The sequence below is a fragment of the Balaenoptera physalus genome (assembly GCF_965194825.1).
Source record: "Balaenoptera physalus genome assembly, chromosome: 15".
Classification (NCBI taxonomy): domain Eukaryota; kingdom Metazoa; phylum Chordata; class Mammalia; order Artiodactyla; family Balaenopteridae; genus Balaenoptera; species Balaenoptera physalus.
In genome coordinates, this window is record NC_138894.1 from 86,327,058 (window position 1) to 86,345,734 (window position 18,677).

The following is an 18,677-nucleotide window of genomic DNA, read 5'->3' on the forward strand; positions in this document are numbered from 1 at the left end:
ATATGTAAATCAATGTGATACACCATATTAACGAATTGAAGAATAAAAACCATATGATCATCTCAATAGATGCAGAAAAAGCTTTTGACAAAATTCAACACCCATTTATGATAAAAACTCTTCAGAAAGTGGGCATAGAGGGAACCTACCTCAACATAATAAAGACCATATATGACAAACCCACAGCAAACATCATTCTCAATGGTGAAAAACTGAAAGCATTTCCTCTAAGGTCAGGAACAAGACAAGGCTGTCCATTCTTGCCACTATTATTCAACATAGTTTTGGAAGTCCTAGCCATGGCAATCAGAGAAGAAAAAGAAATAAAAGGAATACAAATTGGAAAAGAAGGAGTAAAACTGTCACTGTTTGTGGATGCCATGATACTATACATAGATAATCCTAAAGATGCCATCAGAAAACTAGAGGTAATCAATGAATTTGGTAAAGTTGCAGGCTACAAAATTAATGCACAGAAATCTCTTGCATTCCTATATGCTAACAACAAAAGATCAGAAAGAGAAATTAAGGAAACACTCCCATTCACCATTGCAACAAAAAGAGTAAAATACCTAGGAATAAACCTACCTAAGGAGGTAAAAGACCTGTACTCAGAAAACTATAAGACACTGATGAAAGAAATCAAAGATGACACGAACAGATGGAGAGGTATACCATGTTCTTGGATTGGAATTATCAATATTGTGAAAATGACTATACTATCCAAAGCAATCTACCAATTCAGTGCAATCCCTGTCCCTAGTAATCCCTAAATTACTAATGGCATTTTTTACAGAACTAGAACAAAAAAATCTTAAAATTTGTATGGAGGCACAAAAGACCCCAAATAGCCAAAGCAATCTTGAGGGAAAGAAACAGAGCTGGAGGAATCAGACTCCCTGACTTCAGACTATACTACAAAGCTACAGTAATCAAGACAGTATGGTACTGGCACAAAAACAGAAATATAGACCAATGGAACAGGATAGAAAGCCCAGAGATAAACCCATGCACCTATGGTCAACTAATCTATGACAAAGGAGGCAAGGATACACAATGGAGAAAAGACAGTTTCTTCAATAAGTGGTGCTGGGAAAACTGGACAGCTACATGTAAAAGAATGAAATTAGAACACTCCCTAACACCATACACAAAAATAAACTCAAAATGGATTAAAGACCTAAATGTAAGACCAGACACTATAAAACTCTTAGAGGAAAACAGAGGAAGAACACTCTTTGACATAAATCACAGCAAGATCTTTTTTGACTCACCTCCTAGAGTAATGGAAATAAAAACAAAAATAAACAAATGGGACCTAATGAAACTTAAAAGCTTTTGCACAGCAAAGGAAACTATAAAAGACAAAAAGACAACCCTCAGAATGGGAGAAAATATTTGCAAATGAATCAACGGACAAAGGATTAATCTCCAAAATATATAAACAGCTCATGCAGCTCAATATTAAAAAAACAAGTAACCCAATCCAAAAATGGGCAGAAGACCTAAATAGACATTTCTCCAAAGAAGACATACAGATGGCCAAGAGGCACATGAAAAGATGCACTACATCATTAATTATTAGAGAAATGCAAATAAAAACTACAATGAGGTTTCACCTCACACCAGTTAGAATGGGCATCATCAGAAAATCTACAAACAACAAATGCTGGAGAGGGTGTGGAGAAAAGGGAACCCTCTTGTACTGTTGGTGGGAATGTAAATTGATAGAGCCACTATGGAGAACAGTATGGAGGTTCCTCAAAAAGCTAAAAACAGAGTTACCATATGACCCAGCAATCCCACTACTGGGCATATACCCAGAGAAACCCATAATTCAAAAAGACACATGCACCCCAATATTCATTGCAGCGCTATTTACAATAGCCAGGTCATGGAAGCAACCTAACTGCCCATCGACAGACGAATGGATAAAGAAGAAGTGGTACATATATACAATGGAATATTACTCAGCCATAAAAAGGAACAAAATTGGGTCATTTGGAGAGACGTGAATGGACCTAGAGACTGTCATACAGAGTGAAGTAAATCAGAAAGAGAAAAACAAATATCGTATATTAACACACATATGTGGAATGTAGAAAAATGTACAGATGAACTGGTTTGCAAGGCAGAAATAGAGACACAGATGTAGAGAACAAACGTATGGACACCAAGGGGGGAAAGCGGGGGTGGTGGTGTTGGTGGTGGGATGAACTGGGAGATTGGGATTGACATGTATGCACTAATATGTATAAAACAGGTGACTAATAAGAACCTACAGTACAAAAAAATAAATAATTTTTTTTTTAAAAGGAAAAAAAATAAAAAGAACAGGGAGTAACATTTAGAGATCTGATGCTGCTCACGCATTCCCAGACCAAGACTTGGAAGTCTGTTCCTGCTGCTGAGTTCTTGGAGGTCGTGTTTCGGGTGGTACTGGATCCGCCAGAGAAGTGTCTTCTCAACTAGAGCTGCTGCTGCTCGAAAAGATTCTTCTTCCTGCCAGCCTGCTAGAGCCCAGAATCGGCTCCACTCCTGTGCCTCTACGAGAGTCAGCAGCAGCTGCCACCTGGTCCGAGGGAGAGCAGAATCCTCCCTTCCTTCCACCCTCCGGTCAGGCTCCCACCAGCGTCTTCTATTGGCAGAAGCAGACAGAAAGCCCGCCTCCAAGGGAAACTAACAAATGTAGTTTGCAGGCTTGCAGCTTTAAACAGGTGGGTATAGAACTAGGAAACAAGAGGTAAATATCAGGCACAGACCCGTTGCTACCTGAGGGAAAGAACTCCAGAGTCATACAAGCGAAGGTTGGCCTCCCCACCTTTCTCCACTGTTCCACAATGAAATGAGACCCTCATGAGTCCAGGAGTTTCTCCAGGGTTGGTCTTAAATACGGATGGTCAGCTACTTCTCTTTTCTTAATCCACTCTAAAAACAAGAGAATGTTTAATTGGGTTAAAAATCGCAGATTCCTTTTTTGTTGAGAATTCTCAAATTATCCCAAATCGGTGTGATTATAAAATTTGCAAAACAAACATACAAACAAAAAAAACTTGGAAAGAGGCCAGTCCAAGTAGGATCATAGCAGCTTGAGCTATAACGGTGCTGAGCTATCAGTAAGATACCTCCATCCATGGGTTTGCTGGTAGGAAGACCAGATGCCAGAAAGGGCTTGGGACTTCCCACAGGCGACTCGACTTAGACCACCGAAGCCCGCTCTGATTGCTCAGGCTGGAGGTGCCCTGCATTGCACTCTGTCTGTGGCTGGCAGGCTTGTCTTTCAATGGCAAAGACAAGAGATGGTCTTGTCTTTGCTCCTTGTCATTTCTTACACATCCTTTTCATCTCCCCAGTGAATAAAAATAGTAAGGAGAATAATTCATTTTCCATATGGGATAGTTTATAAGGCATTTTTACTTCTTTTATCTCCACCGATCCCAAAGAGAACCTTGTAGACTAAAATCCAGGGCAATTATTCTCATCTCTGCACGTGTGACGCACAGCAAGGTGAAGTGACTTGCTCAAGAGCACACAGCGGAGGACCTGCTATCCAGTCAATGCCCAGAAATTGCCTGTTGAATAAGTTAACAAATGAAAATCTGAATGCACCACGGTCATCATTCATAAAAAGCAGGGCTGCAAGATGTATTAGTTCAACAAGAGGAAGAGTTTGTTAGGAGAGAAACAAATGGAGGTGTGAGGAGATGGAACTTGGGAGGATAATGTTTGTTTCTACGGGTGGGAAGGCGGAGGAGGGGGGCTCTTGAATCCACAGACAACTGAACATCAGCATATTTTAAGATGGGGCAGGAGGAAGATTCTAATTACAGAAACCCCCTAAAAACTGGCTGCTGCTTCTAGAACCCCCTCTTCTTGCCCATCGCCCTGTACAGACATGAACTCTTCCAGGTTTGGGAATATCAGGCTCAGTCCAAATGCTCAGGATCCCTCCAGGCTTCCTGACTGTCTAGGGTCCATTGCCCTTATCACCCCCTGTCACCCCCATTTCCTACCCTCATCAACCTGCCCTTTTCTCACCCCTGAGTCTCATGGCTTCTGCCCTTCCAGGCTCCCCACCCCCCATTGTTACAGAAACAGACAGAGCCTCCTGACCATATTTCCCCATTCCTAAATCCAGGGTGACATTCCAGGCAAACCACCACGTCGGTCCCTTTCTGTCGCTGTTTAGGGCCCGCTTTATGCTGACTCCATTGCACTTGTTCTGAGACAAGGGGGAAGATGTGCAGTCTATTACCCTTATAAACAGGCTCCTTTCTTCCTCTTTCTGCCATTTAAAAGGGCCTTTCTATTTGACTGAACAAGAAAAGGAACTCTAAGAGGGGAATTAACATTGTCCCCATTATATCGTCCAATTAACACTTGTCCCGTCAAAGGCTGAGTAGGAAACCGGGAGCCTTGGTCAATGAGAACTTTTAATCCCTCAGGTAAATGCAAAGTCGCATTGAGCACGATCAAAGGGCAGATCTCAATATATTCTCCCTCCAAGCCCCGTCCCTCCCCCCTCATGCATAGGACTGTATGAGGCTGCTAAGTTCTAGTCTGAATGAGTCTCAACCTCCCTTTGTAGCCATGTTGGGTGAAAGGGTGAGGGATGGTGGATCAGACATTTGAAAACTCACACCAAGGCTCTTAATTACGTTCAAGACAAAGACACCAACACAGACACGGTGAAGTCATGACGACCCAACCATCTTCTTTTTTAAAAACTGATTTCCTCTCTGTAGGTACTAGGTCCAACACCATTATGAACAAAGTAAATTATGCAAATAATTAATCCTTTAGAGTGATGGAATTTGGGGGTCAGTTTCTCCGTTCTATAGAATGCCGGCATTCACTGAGATCTGACCCATGAGAAACTGATGGGCAAATAGAATCGGGACTTCAGCCGGAGGGCAGGGGCTCTGCAACACTGTTTTCAGTCCCCTCCATCCTCTATGATCCTAACATGCTTCTTTTCACATAGTAGGTGCTTAAAACTTATGTATACATGAAGGCATCTGAAAAAGTGATTTGCTTAGGAATTAATTTAAGACCCAGATCACTTCAAAAAGATTCCAACTGGTTTACTAAGATGAAAAATTAATACGGGAGAAAAGGAAAAGTAGAATGATAAGCTGATGCCTAGGGTGAGTTAACTCAGAGAATTCCTGCCCAGTTACTACTGATGCTCCCCAGGGCTGATGAGGAGCTTCCTGGCTGCCAATGCAAACGGAAACAACATCAGTGGCAGAATCTATACTGTCCGGAGAATATCTACTTAAATAAACTTACGAATAAGGACACAATATAAACAATTCTAATAACCTGGAGCAAACAGGTAATATGGGACAGCTCTCAGGGAGTAGGGCAAATTCCTCGCCTTCTGGTTACACAGTCTGAAATGGCTTTATAAAATTATACAGAATGGTATCAGGTGAAGAGATTATTGCCCGGAGATCCAACTTGGTCAAGTTCTGTGGAGTGAACTGAGCTGCTGAGAGACGCCATGCAGCCCTTCAGAGGCTGGAGCAATCAGTGGCTGTCTGCAAAGGTAGCTTGGGGTTCAGCTCGTTCGGGAACCCCATAAGCTCCGAGCAAAAGGTTGGCAGTCTGGCCACACTGCCAGGGCTGCAGCCAGGCTGTCCTATGAAGTTTTGACCCAGAGCCACTGTGACCAAGAAAACCACACTGATGCGTGACCTAATCAATCAACATCCACCAAGGTTGTCAAGATCTGAGCATCAGTGCAGATCCAGTTGTGGGGAAGACGGAAAAAGATGGCCCTCGGTACTCCTAATCCATGGGCACTCTTGCCACCATCGCTGGCACTGACATCAACTACTTAGGCGTCCTTGCTGTTCCTTCCTCTTAGGGTTTTTACACATGTGGTTCCTGTGGCCCGGAATTCTTTCTCCCCACTGGGGTCACTCCCTCATTTCACGAAGACCTCTGTATAAATGTCACCTTATTAGAGAACGCTCTGCCCATCCCGTAAAGCACAGGACACACACATTCCCATCCCTTCCCCCCTCCACCCCAGCCCGGCTCTAAGGGGTTTGTAGTCTTTGTCATTAGGGAACATCATAAATCTCTGTACACATATTGTCTGTCTGCTTTGGCTCCTCTTTCCCCAGAGTCTTTCATACTCTCTGTTTCATTGCAGGTGGGCGTGAAATACTTATGGAATGAATGACGTGGGGAAGGGACTAGCAGTGCACATGGCAGGGTCAGGGTGGGGAAGGCACCTCAGCATTCTGATAGCTAGTTGCCTGGAAGGGGAGATGAGCTGGAGTGAGCATGGCAGGAGGGCCTCCTAGGAGGAAGTCAGTATCAGCTGAGCACTGAGGGGCCAGAAGCACTCCGATTATGATCATGGTAATTAGGGTCACCATATAATTTATCGCCCAAAGTCGGACACTTTGGGAATGGAAGGGGGGTGATTAATAATTGCACCAGGGCAACAAGCATAAAATAGGACTGTCCCAGGCAAACCAGATTTATGGTCACCCTGGTGACGATTAACTAGTAAAAGGGGGACCTCCTATTTGAAAGTGGGCTTGGCTGGGTTGTATTCTGAGGATTACCCTGTAGGGGTCTCTAAGGCCATTCTCCCATGGATAGAAAGGGTCTCTGTTGAAAGGGGTGGACATCCCCATGTCATTCGTCCTAATAAGAGGCAAACCTCACGCAGGACACTCTGACGCAGAATCCAAGTCTTGAGTGCAAAACAGAGGGAATTGCTTTCCATGAAGCTCAAAGTTCTCCAGGCCTTGCTTTCTCAGGGCCATATTTTGAGTGAGATGAGCTCCTGGGTAGGCACTGAGACAGTGTCCAGGAGGAGAGATGGAACTTTCTAGTACTAGGGAATGATCTGGGTCTCATGTACCAGGCTACCTGGATACAAGTTTTCAATGTTTATTTCCTTATTGTTATCCCAGAGGTATTTAGTAAAGTGTCTGATTGTGACAGCCTTGTCCCCTGATAGCTTGGGGAAAAAGTTGTTTGTCCTCAATAGGTCAGAGAAATAAAGAAGAAATGGGCTACCTGTAGGCCAAGAGGTGTCCTCAAAGGAGACTGGAAGGTATCTCTCTTTTTTTTTTTTTTTTAAATATTAATTTATTTACTTATTTTGGCTGTGTTGGGTCTTCGTTTCTGTGCGAGGGCTTTCTCCAGTTGCGGCAAACGGGGGCCACTCTTCATCACGGTGCGCGGGCCTCTCACTATGGCGGCCTCTCTTGTTGCGGAGCACAGGCTCCAGACGCGCAGGCTCAGTAATTGTGGCCCACGGGCCTAGTTGCTCCGCGGCATGTGGGATCTTCCCAGACCAGGGCTCGAACCCGTGTCCCCTGCATTGGCAGGCAGATTCTCAACCACTGCGCCACCAGGGAAGCCCAGGAGGGTATCTCTTAAGACAATGATTTTCAACCTGTTTTCTTAGCACATGAAAAATTAAATCCAATATTCTGAATTCCAGTGTATAAAACTTGATAAGACTGAAGGACTAGATTGCATCAGGGGTGGGATGTCACAGTTTTACCTTCCCTTCCTCTCTCGTCCCCTCCCCACTAAGCATCTCATGGAGTCACTAAGTGATGATCCACTGAGCATGGCTGGAAGACCCCAACCCTACAGAGTGACTGGCCTGCACAGAGCCCAGGCTGCCATTGCAGGGGGCAGCCAGGGCCAAGTGTGGCTTGGATATTTTGTTTTACTTTATTTTATTTTGTTTCATTTCGTTTTATTTCATTCATTTCACTTTAGTTGGAGACCCTTCCATGATATCCCACTAGGTCTGAGAGTGAATGCAAGTATAACATCACCAGGAAGAATTACCGGCCAATCCAGACTCACAGAGACCAGAGTCTCAGAGACAGACAGTGTGCTGTCCACTGAGCCACCCCACAGTCCACACAAAGACAACCTCTTGTTTTTCGTCTCCTCTGCCCTCCCTGACGGAGCATCCGCTCCCGGAGTGCTCTGAAATCAAAGCCACAGAGATCTTCAGTGTTGAGAGGTGACCACATCTCCCATAACCAGTGGGTGCTGAAACCCAGGGACTAGGGTGAGGCCAGAAAGCATCTAGGGTGCAAAATTCAAGGAGACATCACTCTTAGGATGGAGCCGGTCCCTAGGGGAGCGCTAGGCACCTCACTTGCCTCCCCCCCATCCCCACCCTGCTTCCATCTGCCCTGAGAGCTGGCTCCCATCTTCCAGACCCTTCCGAGTGAAGCATCCAGAATTCATTTCCTTACCAATATTGACCCCTTCTCATTGAATCACCATGATAAGTTACCATCTAAAGACCTGTCCCCATCAGGGTTGAGTAGAATCAGCCATCAGGGTAGGAAAAGAACACCCCATCCTATTGCACTTTTAGTAAGAAAGGCACGTCCACTTACATGCGGAGTTAATAACAGACCGCCACGTGCACACGGCATCCCGAGGCAATGTGGTCACTGCTGTGCCTGGTCGAGTTCTCTCCATTTCTCTGGGTCTTTAAATGCCATGTAGGAGAGGTCAGGTTGAAGTAGACACTAAACTTTGTGATCCATCCATTTCAAATGCATTACAATTACCCCAAAGCTGTAAAGAACAATGTCAGCATGAAAGATGGTTTAAGAGAAGACGGAACGTAATTTGGAAACTCAGGTCACTACCATGCCTTTGAGGGTCCACGCTTTTCTAAAATGAGCTCTATCTCCACAGCAAAATCGGCAATTGTGGCATAAAAGCAATCAAATTTATGATCCCCAACAGTGTTTGTGGTCTTGCACACCTAATCTCCTTTCTGACCCCAAACCCTGGGAGACAGGTGACGTGGTGCCATGCGCAGCCAGACTGCCCAGTTTTAATCCCACACCCACCCCTCGCTAGCCATGTGTCAAGTTACTCCACCTCTGTGTGCCTTGGTTTCCCCGTTTGTAAAATGGAAATGTAATAGCTCTGAATCCATGGAGTTGTTGGGAGGATTAAACGAATACATATCCATCCATCCACACAGTGGCTGCATATAGATGGAATGTGTGGCCATAACACTTACACGTGGTGGCTATTATTTTTATCATCCCCATTTTACAGCTGAGGTCACTGAGGCTCTGAGCCACCCCGTCCGTGAGTGGTGGAACCAGGATTAGATCCAAGGTCCCTCTGACATTGCGTGACCCTCATCAACCCTGCATGTGTGTAGCTGCTGTCCACATCTGGTAAGTTTTCTCTTTAGAATCTATACAGGCAGGGCGGTCATAATAATTCCACTTTACAGGCGGGAGAGCTGATCCACAGGATGCTGTCACAGGACACTATGGGCCCCGGATCCTCTGAGCCCCCTCCGCCAGGCCACGCGTGTCTAGCTGCTCTTCAGAGCTGCCCTGCACTCCTCCTGCTAGAGTGCCTGAATCCAAGTGCCCAGCTCTCCCCCCTCCCAAGCACCGTCACCGTCTCGTGCCATCAGAGCCTCACAGCACAGCCATGAAGGACACGGGGCCAGAGATGGTCAGCCCCATTTTGCAGATGAAGAAACTGAGGCTAAGCCAGTTAAGGACTCCTGGCCACTCAGGTGCCCTGGCTCCACACTCCAGCCCTTCACCATCCCCGAGGCCAGTCTCCTGCAAACATCCTCTTTCCAGTTCAGATAGTGGTCCTCATATTCAGGGATGCTGAGAATCCCCGCTCCCTCGTGGGGCCTCAAAAAGAGTCTGGGGATGTAGAAAACACTCTGAAAACAATCCGTCTAATCCTGCCCTCCTCTTTCACAGATGAGACACCTCTCAGGTAGCCCTGAGAGGACAAGGCCTGACCAAAGTCACACGGGGGATGGAGGAGGGGTAAGTCTCTCACCAGAGCCTTTGCCTCCCAGTCTCGAGCTGTCGCTGCAATCAATGCTGTCTCCCTCCTCCCTCCCAGACTCCAGGGCACCCCAGATTCTTTCTAGTCCCTCTGTCTCCCCTCACCCATAAACCAGATCCCCTGTCTCAGAAGAAGGCATGTGTTCGGTCTTCTTCCCCAGCGGATTTGAAGATTTAATCCAATCCCTTCTATCCATTCAGCCAAATATTAGCTGTGTGGCTTTGAGCAAATTACTTAACTTCACTGAGCCTTAAATTCCTCTCATCTATAAAAAAAAGTCACCAATATCCTACTTTGTCTTGAGAATTAGATGTAAAAGTGTATGTAGAACATTTAGTAGGTAGTTAGAAAAAGACAGCTGCCTTGTCCCTTTCCTATAATTGTTGATTGTAAGTTATAATATGGAATAATTATTATTTGTCATCTTGGATCTACTAAGTGTCAGGTACTATTCTATAGGCCAGGGTCCCATTAGGGAACAAGACAGACAGAATCCCTGACCCCATGACACACATATTCTAAGGCTGGAGATGTTGTCAATTATGGAGAGACAATTTTTAAATATTTTAAAATCAAGCAAGGTGAGCTATTGTAGATGAAGGGTCAGTGAAGGTCTTTCTGAGGAGGTGACGATTGAGCTGAGACCTGAATAGAGAAAATCTGTGAAGATAAGGGAGCAGAAGGGTCCCCATGCTCGCGACCCTCATCACCAGCATGGCCCCTGACACACGATCACCACATACACACAGTTCAGAGCAGAGGCTCCAACTAAACCTGCGGGGATGACAAGGACAGAGGTCTCTTCCGGAGGCTTTGCTTCTGTGTTTTTGCATGAAGGCACCCAGAGTCCCTGCCGGTGTCCCCATGTGTACGAAGCAGGCATGGGGTCCACCCAGCCCAGAATCTGAGGACGGGCTCGGCCTTGCTCACACCCCAGACTTGGCAGAGCCGAGCTGCGCCGATTGGCCGATGGAGAGGCGCGCTGGGCTTAATGATCCAAGAATGAAAGCCTGCCAGGAGCCCCGCTGTTCAAGGGATCTACGGCCAGTGGCTGGCTTGCCTAAACCCCACCCTAAACCCCGAGGAGCACCTCGTGCGTGCAAAGCCCCAGTGACCGAGCCTTGCACGTCCTGCTTCATTGCAGTGCGTTGTTTTCCATTTTTTCACCTGCCTGTCAGCATAATCTCCCAAGATAGCACGCAGGTGACTGCAGGGTACCAGACAGATGAACGTGTGTGTGTGTGCGCTTGTGCATGTGCTTGTGTGTGTGCAAACACCCCTCCCACTCCTCATCTCTTCCTGTTTCCCCACTGCTTTCTCCATCTTTTTTATTTTGAAGTATAGTTGATCTACAATGTTTCTAGCGTACAGCAAAGTGATTCAGTTTTTTATATATTTTTTTATATTTATAGATATACTCTTTTTCAGATTTTTTCCCATTATAGGTTATTACAAGATATTGAATATAGTTTCCTGTACTATACAGTAGATCCTTGTTTTTTATCTATTTTATAATATAGTAATATGTATCTGTTAACCCCATACTGCCAATTTATCCCTCCCCCACCCTTTCCCCTTTGGTAACCATAAGTTTGTTTTCTATGTCTGTGAGTCTGTTTTGTAAATAAGTTCATTTGTATCATTTTTTTAAGATTCCACATATGAGTGACATCATATGATATTTGTCTATCTCTGTCTGACTTACTTTACTTAGTATGATAATCTCTAGGTCCTTCCATGTTGCTGCAAATGGCATTATTCCATTCTTTTTTATGGCTGAGTTGTATTCCTCTGTGTGTGTGTGCGCACACACGCATATGAGCGTGTACGGCATATCTTCTTTATCCATTCATTTGTCGAGGGACACTTAGGTTGTGTCCATGTCTTGGCTATTGTAAATAGTGTTGCCCCATCCTTTAATCATTGTAATCTCTGGCCCATAGGATGCCAAAGGTAGATCACGGAACATCTCCATTGTTTAACCAGAAAGTGAAAAAGAAAATAGATCACATAGAAGCACCCAGTCGGTGAAAACACAGAGCAACTATAAATCATGGTCACCCACCAGCTACAAGAATTTCTACTCTCCCTACTATTATCCCAGCGATTCTTCTGCTGTTAATTTCATTGAGCACGAGTATACTTTTTGAATGGGGGAACGATGTGGGCTAATGGGTATTCTGGGAGGTTCTTGCGGGAGAAGCAGGGCTGGCTCTGGGAAGTAAACCTGAGAACTGCCCCTGGAAACCCTTGGTTCAAAAAGAGAGCATGGCCACCCCTGCCCCACGTTTCACCAAGGGTCCGCCCAAGTGGGACATCTCCATGGCCCTCTTTTTCCCAGGATCCAATCCCTTTGTTTTCCTTTGTATTTTGCAGCCTTGGATTATTAATAATAACAATTCAACAAATCCAACTGACATTCATTCAGAAGGCAGTAACATTCATTGATTGGTAGTGATTAATTCAGTGTCATTTAGTGTTTTTGTTGAACAAACCTGTCGCGAGGCATTTCTGAGTCTTGTGGGGCATAGCGATGGCTCAGACATGGGTCTTCACCTCCAAAAGCTCAGCATTCTATGATTCTGCGGAAATTCAGCAGTGGACTCTGGTCTGACGCAGGGTCATAAAATACTTCCTGAGGGAGGTAGCCTTTAAAATGGCCATGAAAGGAAAAAGAACGTGTGAACATGAGTAAAAATACATTCCAGGCAGAAGAAAGCTCAGGGAGAAAAGCCATGAGACAGGAACACACATAAAATATTTTTAGAGGATGGTGCTTAGACCTACTGGCTAGAAAGTAAGAAGTATGATAAGCTGCTGGGGTTAACATATGTGAAATCTTCTTTATAAAGTGCATTAATTTTGCAACTGGTAGGTGTTGTTTAAAGGTTGGAAAGGCCAGCAGGGGTCAAGAGAGAAGCTTCAAGTGCCCGACTCAGAAATGTATTCCTGGTCAATTAGGAGCCATCTCAGGGCTCCAGCAGGAGGCTGGGGGAGGTCACGCTATGGCTTGGGAGGGACCTTCTGGAGGCCGGGTGGTGGGTGGACTGGGGAGACATGAGACCAATTTGCAAGTGGCAGCTGATGAAGTCCTGACCCAGGGCAGGGAAGAGGCATCAGAGAGGCAAGAAATAGATGTGCGTGGTGCCAAAACCCAGCATCTACCAGAGAGAATGTGGTGGCGTCCCCCATGAGAACACGACTGCAAAATCAGGTGGACCCCAATGCTTCCGTCCCCATTTGCCGCCATTGCTCTTCATGGGACTTTGGGCAAAGTCTCTGAGCCCCTAGGGTTGTCGCTTGTTGTGAGGATTAAAAGAAATTTTGTATTTCACTCAGAACGGTGCCCATGTCTGCGAGCTCCCTTTCCTCTCTCTTCACAAATGGGAAAACTAGGAGGGGAATATTTTTGCCCAAAGGTGTGCGACTAGGTGTGTTCGTGGGTTCAGCAATCACCCTCCTGCCTTTGCGTTTCCAAGCCTGGATGACATGCCTTCTGTTACATACCATTAGCAAATCTTGAAAAGAATGAATCAAAAGGTAACAGAATCTATGAGTCATTTACATTCTGAACTTACTCCTATTAGATCTTGCGGCAAAAAGGAAACTGAAAAAAATATGCAAGAAACGAATCTATTCTGGGTTGAAGAGTCTTACGTACTATGTGAGGGACCAGTGGCTTGAATGTGTTCTTGTCACTGTGACTGGCTGCTGACGCCGTGCCCCGGCATGATGCAGGAAGCCAGCTAGACATTTCCAGATAGCCGTTATTCAGACACAGGGCAGCCAACCAGTCTCACAGGCTCCTTGTGATCACCCGGGGAATTGATGTTTCCTTCGTAGGACCCCGAGTGGGTCTCTGAGTTTGTCAAGAAAGAGCTCTCTTTTGTCAGCCAGGCTTACAAAATAACAGGTCAGTCCCTCCACCCAGGAAAATACGCATGGTGCCAGCAGGAAATCAAAGGGCAACCGAGGTCACTGGCTTGGAAAGCCAAGGGCTGACCTTGAGTGTAAACAACCAGAAGCTGGACGGATGGGAATCTTAGCTCCTCAGCCTCTTAATAGTGTGATCTTGAGCAGGTTGTGCCACATTGCAGAGCCTCAGTTTCCTCATCTGCAAAATGGGCATGATAGTACCTCCTCAAGGACTGTTTGGAAGATTAAAGGAAATAGTAGATTCAAAAGTGCTTTGGACAGGGAGATCAGCTCGGTGCTTTGTGACCACCTAGAGGGGTGGGATAGGGAGGGTGGGAGGGAGATGCAAGAGGGAGGAGATACGGGGATATATGTATATGTATAGCTGATTCACTTTGTTATAAAGCAGAAACTAACACACCATTGTAGGGCAATTATACTCCAATAAAGATGTTTAAAAAAAAAAAAGTGCTTTGGAAATTTTAAAATGTTGCCCCTACAAGAGACCTTACCTTGATGACAACTGGCTCTTTGGAATACTAGCCTTTTAGTAGTGGTTCCCCTGCCCCCCACTAAACTGTCCAGGGCTGGCACTTCGAGGGAGAGGAGGGCTGGCATTCCAGTGGTCCTGGCCCCATGTTGCCCCTCCCTCCCTAGCCACCCAGGCATCCCGCGTCTCCACCACTTTCCCAGACGTGTGATCTTGAGTAAGTCTCTGAGCACCTCTCTTGTCACCTACATAGAGGGGCCCACTCTGTCGGTTCTGTCCGCCAGGGAGCTTGTGGCCATGACCTTTCAGAAGATGCACGCGTGCCTAGCACACATCACATGTTAGAACGTAAGCCCTGGCCCAGCCTGCCCTACGAACCACGTGCACTCAGGAGAGTTGTGACCACTCTAGCCTCAGTTTCATCTTCCATACATGGACATTAGAAGTACTTAATGCTTGGCAGCCACATAAGAAACAAATAACCTGCTAAACCAAGGGCTCAGCCCATCTCTGCAGTGTGGTGGGTGCTTTTTAAGTGGTGACTTCCTTCTCTCTCCCCTCTCAGTCCTGTCCCCTGCTCTGCCCCCAGGATGCTTTAAATCCTTAAATGGCTTCCCCAAATCCTTGGTGAACTAAAAGTCCACCTGACAAAGTTCTTCAATCTCCTTTATCTAGGATTTAATCCTGTCCCAATCGATAAAAAGCTATGGCTAGAAACTCTGTTCTCCTGCTCCTATAAAACAGCTGAAATACCCAGCTGGTAAGTGACTTGAGAGGGACGTTTCTACTGTCTTACGTCAGAGGTTAAGACATTACAAGTCACATCTGGTCCTTAAGCCCCCAGGCTTAGAAGCCCAGAAAAAAATATCAGTGCACACCTAAAACCCTAAATAATTACAGGATAAAAGGACATCTTCTCCTCGTGTATAACCTAGCTGTATTTTAGGAAGTAGATTCTGATCTGTCCTTCCACGAGTAGAGTAGTATGAAAGGTTGAGTGACTTACCCAAGATAAATATTTGCCAAGTGCCCACTACGTGCTAGGCGTGGTGCTGAGCACGTGGGATGTCGTGGAGGAGAAAACAGTAATTGCTGTCCTCATGGAGAAGACCGGCAATGGCATCACAAGAACCGGTGTGACAAATGTCAGGGAAAGCAAGGTACAGAACACGTGGACCTAAACTCATCTTGGGGCATTTGAAGGATGAGGGTTGTGCTGGAAAGAGGCCTAGAAAGGAGGGGAATGTTTCCGGCAGACGGACAGCTGGCTGAATTCAGAACCTGAGCTCACCCAGTACAGGGGGCCACTAGTGGGGAGACCAGGCAGCCCCTGGGGACCAGCCAAGATGGTTTCTCAAGGCTCTGTGTTTGTGCATGTGTGAGGTCCCCTGGGCACTAGAAAGACCACAACCCCCAAAGTCAAGAACAACTCACTCGGATATTTGCACACATCCCAGGCTGGGTAACTATCTGCCACTATCCCCAGACGGGTAAACAGGGCACTCTGGCCCCTCCCTTGTGGAAGGAGAGGCCAGACTGCTCTCAGAGTCCCCTTTTGCCCCTCCTGTCAACACTCCGAGCGAACCCTGCTCGCCAGGCCCAGCTCAGGCAGAGGCTGTGTGCCCGGCAGGGGCGTCAGAGGGGTTACAGCGGGGTCACTAATGGGGAGGAGTGTTTCTCACCAGAACCTTCCACTAAGAGCTCATCGATTATTCATGGCCACTAAGAGGCCTAACTTCCTTCCAAAGGAGGGACCCAGGGCTCAGAGCGCAGTGGCCAGGCCAGGAGAGGAAGCCTGGGGACAGCCCCAGCAGGCAGTGCCAAGTCCCCATCGTCGAGGACGCCATGAGCTGGAGGCAGCCTCCAGGGAGCGGGCAGCGGGCAGCGGCCGGGCCCCCTCTCAGCCTCCCCGGTGGGCACGCACCGAGGCCGGCCCTCTGCCTGCTGGCAGATGTGTGCACCCACTAAATAATTTACACGCTCCAGGAAATGGACCGTGGAGATGCCAAAGCCATTAGAGGCCCCGCTGATGGGGGAAGGGGACACGGAAGGGAAGAAAACACGGACGAACAAGCGTCCCCGGCCTCCGATGGCTTCAGGGTTGCCAGGTGCGCTCATGCCCGCTTCTCATCTGAGTTCACCACGGCCCCGCAGGCTCTTCATGGTTACCTGCATTTTCCAGGTGAGGAAAACGAGGCTCAGAAAGGGTGAGGAACTCACCACCAGGCAGCACTGCCTGATTGCATTCAAATCACAACTCAGGCCCGGTCTTCTGATAGTGAGTGCATCCTTTAAGCAGAGGGATTTCACTAAGAAATCAAGAGCCTGGTTCCTTTTTCTCAATTCTTATTATCCTCGGGTAGATTCCTGCGTGAGACCAGATCCTTTGCTTCTACCTTCTTGCAGCCGTCTGTACCTGGGCCCAGGTATTCGTGCCTTGTCTGGATCCACTGGAGGGGCTGTAGCCTATTGGGACGCAGTTGTTAAAACACTAAGAGTGCACAGGTTGTAACCAATTGTGTCCATGGACAGCCTGAGTTCCCGAGACAAGGAGGACCTGCCCAAGATCCCACGGAAAGAAAGAGAATGGAATCCAGCAGCCAGGACTTTAGATGCCAGCTCCCTTCCTTTTTCAGATGCTGCCTCTGGTGCCAGACCCCAGGCATGGCCTCCGGGCGGATATCTAAAACACCCAATTTGGAAGGACAGTTGGTCGTGTTTCTGCCCAAAGGATCAATGGCTAGGACCTCTGTGCCTCCAAGGAGCCCAGGAATATCCCCCCCAGTGCCCCACGCAAAACCAGTGCATCAGGGGCAGTCCCAGATGCCCCCGCACTGAGTTGGATGATAAAAATACAGCTCCAGCTGAAAAGCAAGCTCTCTGTCCGACCCCCACAAGGGAAATAAAATGCAACTCCAGAGTAGATGCAGGCGAGTGCAGGCTACAGAGACACGCCCCAGGTTTATCGATCATGTCTCAGAAACTAGGTCAGCGCTGGAGGAGAATGTTGGGGTGTGTGCTTATCTGCGCTCACCCTGCACGCTGTCTCAGGAGCCTCAGCTCCCCCAAACCTCATGTGTTAGTTTCTAGGGTTGCTTAGCCAAGGACCGCAAGTGGTGGGCCTGAAAACAATGGAAATTATCATCTCGTCGTTCTGAAGACAGGAAGTTCGGAATCAAGGTGTCAGCTGGCCATGCTCACTTCGAAGCCTCTAGGAGGCTTTTCCTGGCCTCACCCCAGCTTCTGGTAGCCACAGGCGTTCCTGGTTTATGGCAGTGAAACTCCAATCTCTACCTCGTCTTCAGTGGAAACTCCAATCTCTACCTCGTCTTCCTGTGGCCACCTTCTCTGTGTGTCTCTGTGTCCAAATTTCCCTCCTCTGATGAGGGCATCATATATGGTGGATTAGGGGCCCACCTACTCCTGCATGACCTCAACTTAGCTAATGACATCAGCAATGACTCTGTCCTGAGGAAGACCACACTAATGTGCTGGGGGTTTGGGCTTTAACATATCTTTCTGAGCAAAATAATTTAACCTGTAACACCACACCAGGTGGAAAAACGTTGATTATAAGGGTTGCACAAGAATCAATTAATGTGGGGCTGCCCTGGTGGCACAGTGGTTAAGAATCCACCTACCAATGCAGGGGACACGGGTTCGAGCCCTGGTCCGGGAAGATCCCACATGCCGCGGAGCAACTAAGCCCGTGTGCCACAATTACTGAGCCTGCGCGTCTGGAGCCTGTGCTCCGCAACAAGAGAGGCCGCGACAGTGAGAGGCCCACGCACCGCAATGAAGAGTGGCCCCCGCTTGCCGCAACTAGAGAAAGCCCTCGCACAGAAACGAAGACCCAACACAGCCATAAATAAATAAATAAATAAATTTATTTAAAAATATAAAAAGAATCAATTTACCCAGGTCTCCTCTTCCCACTGCCAGGGACCATGGTAGCCTTTTTGTAGCAGCACCCTTTGGGCTGAGGAGTGAGGGAGAAAGAAAGAGAGCAGGCAGAGTCTGGAGCAACCACAGGACAAAACCCATCCCATCACCAGCTGCTTTTGAGAAACTTGTTGGCAAATACCTTACTCACACAAGGTTTTATAAGGTTTTCTTTTCCTCAGAATCCGAATGATGACATTCTTTTGATACAGTAAGTATTTACTGAGCAACTACTCTGTGGCAGCCCCTCAGTGGAGCCCTGGAGATACAGGAATTAATAAGATGCTGTCCACTCCCACGTAGAGCTCAAACTCCAGAGGCAAAGCATTTGAGTAAATGGATGGTCACACCATCAAGTGATAAATGCTGTAATAAACGGTGTCCTGAATGCCACAGGGTACAAAAGAGCAACAAGCTGCTCTCCAAGTCATCTTTATCATTCACCTTACCAAGCTCTCCATCCACCCGAAATAGATGTATTGCC